A 9,577-nucleotide genomic window follows, 5' to 3' on the forward strand; every position below is an offset into this window, starting at 1 on the left:
TCTTTACCATCCCAACGAGCTTGTTCAGCAGTGGGTAAAACAGCAGCAATAGTAGAGCTGCTAGAACCTGCAACATCCTCAACAGATCCTACATCCACAGAACCTGGACGTACATCCATACCCTGCACAATGTTCCACACTCCTTTTGCAACCAAAACATGCTGCATCATGTATGCCCAAAGTGGGTAGTTGCTGTCTCCATCCAGTTTGTCTTCAACAGACAACATGCGAAATACATCATTGCTGTTATCAGCCATGGCCACTGACTGAAACTGATGCAAAAGCTGCCTGTAATGAAGCAAAGACTGAACAGAAAACAACTCGTGCTATGTAGCACGGTCCACAATAGAGTACGTATGCCTGTTTTGCAAAAAACTACACTGTCGAAATTTCTGCAGAAAATGACGAAAACACCTGTGCAGAACTTGAAATGCAAAAACGGAGCCCGAAACGACCTCAGATGCAATTTCTGAGAACGCCAAGTCCTACGGGCTTATTTGTAGAGTATAGGGACCTGCAAGCGCTCGTGAAAACTCACCTCAATCGGAGAACGTGAGTCGGAGGGTGTTGGCGGCGTAGCCCTGGGAGCCGATGCCTGCTCTGATACCAATTGTTGGAATTAGGGTTGCAGGAAAGCACACAAAGCTTGGAGATGAAGAAGCAAGAATGCACACAACACAAAGTGTATTAGATTGTGTCAATGTACAAAAGATAAGTTAGCCCTAGAATGATGGGCGTATATACAAGCCGGGGGAAAAAACCTCCTAAAGAGGGAAAAAGTGCCCCGGCGGTCCTAAGTGTGTTCACACACATCACTGCCTATGTATATGGCAACAAGAAGAAATGACCCCAATGCAACTAAACAAAAAGAACTGATTGTCACGTGATTCCTCTCTTAGATATCTTTGGGACACCTAATTTACCATTGTATCACGCTAAATTAATATTATGGGAGATATTTTTATGAACTATTAAATACATTTAGTGACATAGTGGTGTATGCTTATTGCAAGATTGGTTTGTATGATGAGAGGGTAATACTTTGGGTACTTACATCGCTAGTAATTATAGATTGGTCTATAGTCTATGTCTGTTAATGTATTTGTTAGGATTGATTAAATTCATCAATTAATTAGCAAACTAACATATACATTTGTGAGAGAAGTGAAGAGAAATGTAATTGAAGGCATATGTTTGCATGAATTAAATTTCAAGGCATTGTACAATGTGACATGTACACATTGGAGAATACTTATTTTATCTTAGTCGAGAGTAGACTTTCATTTTTTAAATAATACCCTTTCTACATTGGAGAATACTTATTTTATCCTAGTCGAGAGTAGACTTTCATTTTTTAAATAATACCCTTTCTACATTCTATGCTGAATTCCAAGCCTAAAAAGTAAGTTGTACTTATCTTCCTTTTAGAATGCAAGAGCTATGCTTGAACTTGTAAAAGATAAGGCATGCAAGCCTCATATTTATGCATGCAAAAGAGGAGACCAGATGCAAGCCACTCATTTGTAAAACTAAATATACAATATTGGCCTAAAGTGGTGTGGCTTTAATAATATATAAATACCAATGTGTGACAGAAGGCCACACTCATATTTTATTTTATTTTACCTCTTTAGTTTATGTTGAATATTTTAGCTATAGATTTTATTGATGTGCATGTATTTTTGTTTATATCAATTTCTTCTTCCTAGTAAATAGATTCCGTGTCCATGGTATCACAGCATAGGTATTAGAAGGGGAGACCCTTGAGAAATAGAGAGCTTTAAATCATTTACCAAAGGCTTCAATTTTTACTATGGCCTTCTTTTTCCCACTTCAAAACTCAACCATTCACAGAGAATTGCACAAACAAGCAACAATGGTTGTCGAGTACTTTCCTTGCTTCCAAGCTTGGGTCTTGTGTATCCCTCTCTTCCTCTCTGTCTCACAGAAAAAGTTGCTTCACACCTAAGCAACAATCTAATCTCTACCCTCAAGTCTCTCTCTCTCTCTCTCTCTCTCTCTCTCTCTCTCTCTCTCTCTCTCTCACCGTACAGCAAGAATCAAGCATCAACATCAAACAAGCAGAGAGCAAGTAGAAAACTAGAGAATCTCTTTATCATAAAGGAGGATTGTGTCCATCCATTGTGTCCATACTCATACTGATGTGTCCTTCCATCTTGACACCAACAAGGGTTTCAAGTCTTATCAATCCTTGTGGAGTGATCTGTGTGACTTTGCATGGTCCCACACGTGGCTATTTCAATTTCTTTTTCGTAGTGAACCAACATCGAATATAAGGACTAGGTCCATTTCTTAAGTTTCTTATCTTTGACATTTTTGTTTTTCCTATAAAACTTTTTTTTTGGGATATATATATATATAAAACCTAGAAATGACCTTTACAAAAAGTTCAGAGAGGCTCTTGGCCAAAGTTTACTCCAGATCATTTACATTACAATCAAGCAACTTACATAAAAGAACCCATCTATCATCTTCTCAAAATAAAAGAGGACTGGCTCCTCCAAGAAATATGGTATCCTAGCCACATGCAAGCTATCATCATTGCTTCAGAGGTACAACCTTTAGGAGGAGGTATCTTCTCCAAGACTTGTTTATCTACCCACACCTTTAGCACTGGTCTGGTGCCCAGGGGGTTCTCTATATATAAAGACCACAAAGGTGTAGATGGGGTGTTTCTCCTTTAGGTACCATCTTCTTGTCTCTAGCCCATATTTGGGTAGCCTTGCTTTCACATCATAGCCTGAGTATCCCTGCATAATAACATGAGTTAGGAAACCTAGTATGTAAAAGGGTCAGTTGATCAGCAGATCAACTAATCCCAGCTTGCAAAGAGTATATTTCTTGGAATATATCAGCATTATTTAACTTATTAACATAATATATAGACCAACAGAAATGAATACATTTATACATCATCTCAATAACATCTAGGCCAGTATTCCCCCCTTTCTAGACTGCTGTTCTTGGATACCTAGATTTCCCATAGGTAACAGAATCTAATAATGTTGAATAATAGATTGATGGCACCCTCAGCATCAACCCCCCTTCCAAGAACCCAATCCCCCTAAAGACCCTAAACTCATAGAGACTTAGATACCCATTTTCCAATTCTACCCCATACTCCCCTAATAGCAGGGCATACCCAGAAAGCTAGCCTCCCACCAGGCTCCAAGGTTGTTCTACACCTGGGCAGCAACCTAAGGTGAAGTTCCTTTGAAGAACTTTAGTTCCAAGTGGTAGGGTCTCCATAAAAAAACCTAGAATTTCATAGGGATGCTTGCCTCCCACAAGTATTTCCACCTTTTCCTTCATGTTCCAACACTCTAGTTAACCTTCGACACTCTGTTACAATATTCTATGTTTAATTCACTTTTCCTCAATTCCAAGTAAAGGAATGTAGTTGTCCCTTTATCCAACTTCACTCCATTGGACCACATCCAGTCCTTTTTCTAGCATGAATCATCAAAGGCAGTGGACACCCATACTTTCTGTATTTCTTGTGTCCTACCGAATTCCACTCTCTTGGTAGTAATCCAAAATATGTCACCAACTGATCCAACTCCTTCCATCCTGCCAGTGACCAATCCCAGCAATTAGCCAATCTTCTCAAACCTTTATTATTCAAATTTTTTTGGCTAAAGTAATGTCTAGAACTGCCAGAGGGGGGTTAAATTATGGGACCACCAAATCCCAAGACTAAGAAAGGAATTGCTAGGCAGCCATCCCAATAAGTTAAGTTCAGCACTTCCTTCCATTTCCCAAATAGAAAGTTATAGAAGGGGGAGTTTGAGATTTTGAGGGGAGCAAAAGAAAGCAACTTGTTTCTCTAGTTAAGTCCAAACCACCTACCTTTTTTCCACCACATCTTTAAACATTCTAGACCATACCTCTTCTTAGTGCATGCATTTGGAAAGAAGAAGAGCAAGCTAAGTATGCCAAAAATGGAAGGAGGTTTGGATATTCTACATCTTACCCCTTCCCATTTCTTCAATTTTTAGAGAAATCTTTCTAGGGCCCAATCAGATATCTGCTTATTAGCAACCTCCACTCCAAAAGGGACTCCCAGATGCCTAATGATTTGGCCTCTCCTGACCACCTCACATCCCCATCTTTCCAAATCAAAGTCATTGTCCTCAGTCAAACTAATTATTTTAGATTTTTGAATGTTACATTTGGACCCATAAGCATTAGCAAATTCCCATACTATGGATAAAGCCTATCTCACATTGTCATTCTATGCCCTTAGGAACAAGAGTGATTCATTAGCAAAACATTGGATTACCAGCTGTTCCCCACTCCTCAGCTTTAGTCCAATAATCTTCCCTTTTTCACTAGCATCTTCAAGGGCCACAATAAGGGGGTGTGAGGCAATAGCAACAAAGAGCAAAGGGGCCAGTGGGACAACCATGTCTTACTAACCTCTTGATTTTAAATCCACCTACTAGCCTGCCATTTAGGAGCAACCTAGAGAATCCCCCAAGAGAAAGGGTGAAAATAGAGGAAGCTATCTTAAAGCCAAACCCCAATCTTTCCATTACCCTTGCCACAAAGACCAATGGATCCTATCATTAGTCTTTTCCAAGTATAGCTGGAGCATAATACACTTTTGATCAATTCTTTGAGCCACATCTCTCCCTATCATTGCAACAAAAATATTGTCATAGATGGACCTTCCCTTATTGAATCTATGTTGTTTTCTAGACACAACTTCTTGAAGGACATGGAAGATCCTTAAGGCAATGTCTTTGGCAAGGATTTTATAGATGACAGTTAACAAGGTTATGGGTCTCCAGTGGGTTGATGTGGCCTGCAAAAAAAAAAAAACAAATTTTGATTTGATGGGATTTTAGAAAGACCGATACTTATCAAGAAAGCATCTATCCACCACCACCGCTGGGTCCACCCCTACCACGCTTAAGGGACTTGTTTCAGCCTGTACATTGCCTTCTAAAGTCTGCCACTTGGGTTTGAGGTTTATGTGGCTATGCCACACACCACACAAACCTCCTCCTTGAGACGACCATTCAAAAATGCTAACTTTACATCCATTTGCAATACCGGCCACTTCCCATAAAAGGCCAAGCCAAGTACTGTCTGAATAGTGGTCAAGCTATAGGGGTGAGTATCTCCTAAAAATCAAACCCTTCTACTTGTGTAAAACTCTTTGACATAAGCCTTACTTGCACTTGGCCTTAAGCCTTACTTGCACTTGTCCTTACTTGCACTTGGCCTTACTCGCACTTGGCCTTAAGCCTTACTCGCACTTGGCCTTAAGCCAATCTTGGGACCTTATGCTTGGTGGGATACTTTTTAGGCACCCACTTCCTTGTTGTTAAAGGTTCCTCAGGCTTTTGCGGTTCCATCGGCTGCTTTCTTCTTGGTATATCTGTCTTTGTTCTACATTGAATGGTAGCTATAGTAGGTAGCCTTACTTCTCTATTTCCAGCCAAGCTACTTAAATCTTTATCATTTCCATGTAATTCTTGTCTTGTTTTGTAAGTGCGTCAACTCCAAGGTGGACTTTGATCTCATCACTTTGAAACTGCACTTTCTGCTCTTTTTCCTTCACTTCTAGTGGATTTTGCACTCTTAGTTGCTTGGTAGTCTCTTCGTTATAACATTTTCTTTGTTTCGTAGTGCCCATGCTTTAAAATTCACACAAGCTTTAGCATGTTCATGAGAAATTTCTTTTGATACCACCTTGCTCTATGGGTCTCCTTTGAGTCATAACCTTGATTGGGTGTCTCGATTACTACAGTTTTTTTTGGATTTTCACGTTGGTAACAGAGGTTTTTTAAAGTAGGAACCATAGAAACCAGACGATCTTCCATTATTAGGGATGTAGCATGTTGATGAGGCTACCACTAAGGAAGTTGCTATACAATCAATCATATTTCAATAATGTACATGGAAATTTGGATTTTCAAGTTGGATTGAGGCCTCTGCCTCGTCCTTTTTCTACAACTCCACTAGGTTTTGGCTTGTATGATCATTAGTCTCTAGTGATGGGACTTTCCCTAGAAGAAATATTTTTAGAATAGTCCCTAGGGGTATCATGCATTTTGACAAAAGTTCTAAGGTGGAAAATTGGGCACTTTCGAGGGTTGAACCGCTAGTGTTAGCATTGAGATGTTCCTTCCTCCTAGATTCATCTTTTCTCTTAGAATCTTTTATGCCTTTGAAAGGGGGTACGTCAGCTCCCTCAGGTCCCAAGAGAAATATCACATGTTGTTCTCCTCGACCAACTGATATTCATTTTCCTCAGTGTCTTTCTAATTATATCTTAGTGAGTGAATGTTGAGGTACTTGGAGATCATTGGGGTTATCCCTCTCATGCCATCTCACATTAAGAGTTGGAAGTAGCTTTTCATTTAGATGTATTTTTTATTTTCTATAAGGGATAAGCTTGAGAAGATACTTGCCTATGATCATATCTTCTCAAGACTTTGGCACTCTTGAGGAGGCCAAAGTTTTGGACACGGGTTCTTTCTACACTTGGCAAATTTTGCTTTTTGGCAAGGTTTGATTTGGGCTGAAGCCTGGAGGTACTCCCCCCTTCCTAATCTTTTTTGTAGATGGTCTTTTAAGCACCTCTTCATAGATATTGTCATTCGTGTCAATGTAAGTTTGTAGCCTATTACAAGATCTGGCTTATCTTCCATAACCAAATAGTTTGGAAGACTTTTCGTTCGTTTAGCTTTTTGGAGTGCTCTCATTGCCAATTCTCGTATATAAGAAACGTGGTGATGGACTTTGGACAAGTGTAAGTGTTTGGGATTTTTCACTAGTCAAGCCCTTCTAGGGCCTTTTGGTGCCTCACATGTGAGGAGGTCTCTATTTCTCTTGATTTCTCCTCAATACTAGGGTTAGGTCTTTAGGTATGGGGTCTTGAAGTGGTCGCCACCCTGATCTTGCTACTAGCACTTGTTTTTTGTCCACAATCTTGGGAAGTAATTTAAGTCCGTCAATTGAGACTCATATGGGGAAATTGGTCAAGGAATTGGTCTATACCGGTTCATGGCCTCATATACTTGATTCCTTTGTTTGGGGATGTTGGAACATCATACAAAATGGTCTCTTGGGCACTCAAATTGGGTCTCTTGCATAGAACAACTCGAAGATCACTCTTGTGTCAATTTGAAATAAAGGAGGACTTGTCCTTGGAGTCACCCGTTGCATGGCTACTATCATTGAGGGATCTTGGCCGAGGTTCATGGGTGCTTAGGTGTATGTGGCTCTTGCTCAAAGGATCTAGTGCTCAAATTGGCCAATATTCGGAAGGGAAATGCCTCCTTGTGGTACTCGGGTGTATGTGTATGGATTGTGGAAGGAACCACTCTCTCTCTCTCTATCTCTCTCTCTTAAAAAAGAATTCCAAACACGTGGAAACAACATGACCCATGGATTGGTGTGGATCAAAAGTGGAGGAAAAAAATGCACATGCAAGAAATGAAATCCATCAAACATTGAAAAAGTTGACTGCAAGGAAATTTTGAAAAAAAACATTTATTAACGCAATCATCAATTGGATCATTGTTTGACACTTTTGATGATTTTTTAAGATAATTAGAGTTGTTTTACGATAACTATATCAATGCCATAAGTTACACACTATCTAAAAAATATTTTTTTAAACATCATATATGCCAAACTTTCAAGATGCAAGATGGGTTTTGAGAGATGCCCTCATGCTACATTAATTTGAAACAACATCTTGATCTTGCCCCCCATAATTAGTGTAATCTAAGTGAATACATCTTGCAATTAGCAATGTCTCTACGAGAATACATCCCTAAAAGAGAGCATGACAAGCAACACTTTTTCTTTTGCTAGCACACCACATATTGCAAATATATGGTGCTACAACATCAAAGCTCTTTTCCACAAATCCCATTGTCAAATTATGAGCATGTACTTAAGTGGTTTCATTTTCTCAAAATAGTTCAAAGAATCCTCCCAAAAATTCTCACCCTTATTTTTTTGGGTATACCTTGAAATATTGGAGTCCACATGTCTTAGGCACTCAAGGAGTGCAAGTTGACAATCCACGACTGAAGCTCAAAGTGAGAACCTATTACATTTGCAACTTTTTTCTTAGGCAATCCACATTTAGTGTACACCCCACATTCAGTGTGTGCACTTCTCATTTTTAGCTTAGAGATGCACTCCTTTTCAAATAGCCCTTGCATCAAATCTATGTGTGGCAATGGCTAATTTTTGGATAAAAGTCTATGTCTAGATGCTGTGGAATAGTTATGGGCTTTCGCTAATTCCCCTCATTACTTTTACCTCATTTCTCATCAATTAACTTAGCAAAATATTGATGTGTTGGTGGATTGGAATGATTATCAAAGAAACTACATGGCTATTTCTTACCCCTAAGGGAAAGATGTGTGCTTACTCTAGTGCCCCATCAGAGTAGCATGTTGTTCAGGTAATCCTTGCTCTAGGGCAATAGAGCACGGGGATAGGCACACACAAGTGGCCACAATTCTCATCAATTAACTTAAGAAAAGATGGCGAGATGGGTATGATTATCAAAGAAAGGATGGGTATGATTATCAAAGAATCTACACAGTTATTTCTTACACCTAAGGGCAAGATGTGTGCATGCTACTAGTGCCCTGTCAAAGTAGCAGGTTGTTCAGGTAAGCCTTGCTCTAGGGAAACAGACCATGGGGATAGGCACACATGTGTCCAAAGGACATCCTCACAATGTGCAAACACTTGACGGATGCTAGATCACAGTTTTGATGGCATGTTATCAAGAAACATGATGTGGCCAAGGTAGAGGAGGCCATTAGACACATGGGTGGCTGTGTAATAGACACCGTCATTTTCTTGGATTATGTTGGAAATCCTATGGCATTACTTTGTTTGGACAATATGGTCTAGACAAGGCGGTAGAGAGGGGTGTGGACATTGCAAGAGGCCATACTTTCAACTAGGTGGTGTTGCTACATTTGATTTATGCCTTCATCACATTCATCTAATAAAAATAGGCAAAGCTAGCCCTTTGTTATCTCCTTGTAAGAGGATGTTTATGGAAGAGAGATGAAAGAGCATGACTTTACATACATTAACAAGAACAAAATAACATCAAATGATTAAACACATAAGCATATGATAAGGGATAGTATAAAATAATTCATCTCGAATTAATTAACACTTATTCAAAAATAGGTAACACAAATTGGGTTTAATCTCCCCCTCTACGCATGAGGCCAAATGTCCATGCATGGAGTATTTATCCATATTCTTGAATAGTGCCCCTTGGCCAAAGATGAGTTTACAAAAGTGGAAAAAGTTTCCACATGTTGCTATCTTAGGAATTCACAACTTCTTTTCTCCAAGCTTCTCTTCATTTTCAAGATTTATTTACAATGTTTATCCTATGCCAAAAGACCCTTTAATAGTTAAAATTTATTTATTTATAACGGAGCAAGTTCCCACAAGCTAGTCTTCTAATAGGTGCTGAGACTTCAAATGTGCCGAGTCTCTTGAATATGCCAAGGTGAAACAAAAGAGCCGTGTTGCCAATGCCATTTGAACTTAG

The sequence above is a fragment of the Cibotium barometz genome, chromosome 2 (assembly GCF_041138505.1).
Source record: "Cibotium barometz isolate CiBa-2024 chromosome 2, ASM4113850v1, whole genome shotgun sequence".
In the NCBI taxonomy this organism is placed as follows: domain Eukaryota; kingdom Viridiplantae; phylum Streptophyta; class Polypodiopsida; order Cyatheales; family Cibotiaceae; genus Cibotium; species Cibotium barometz.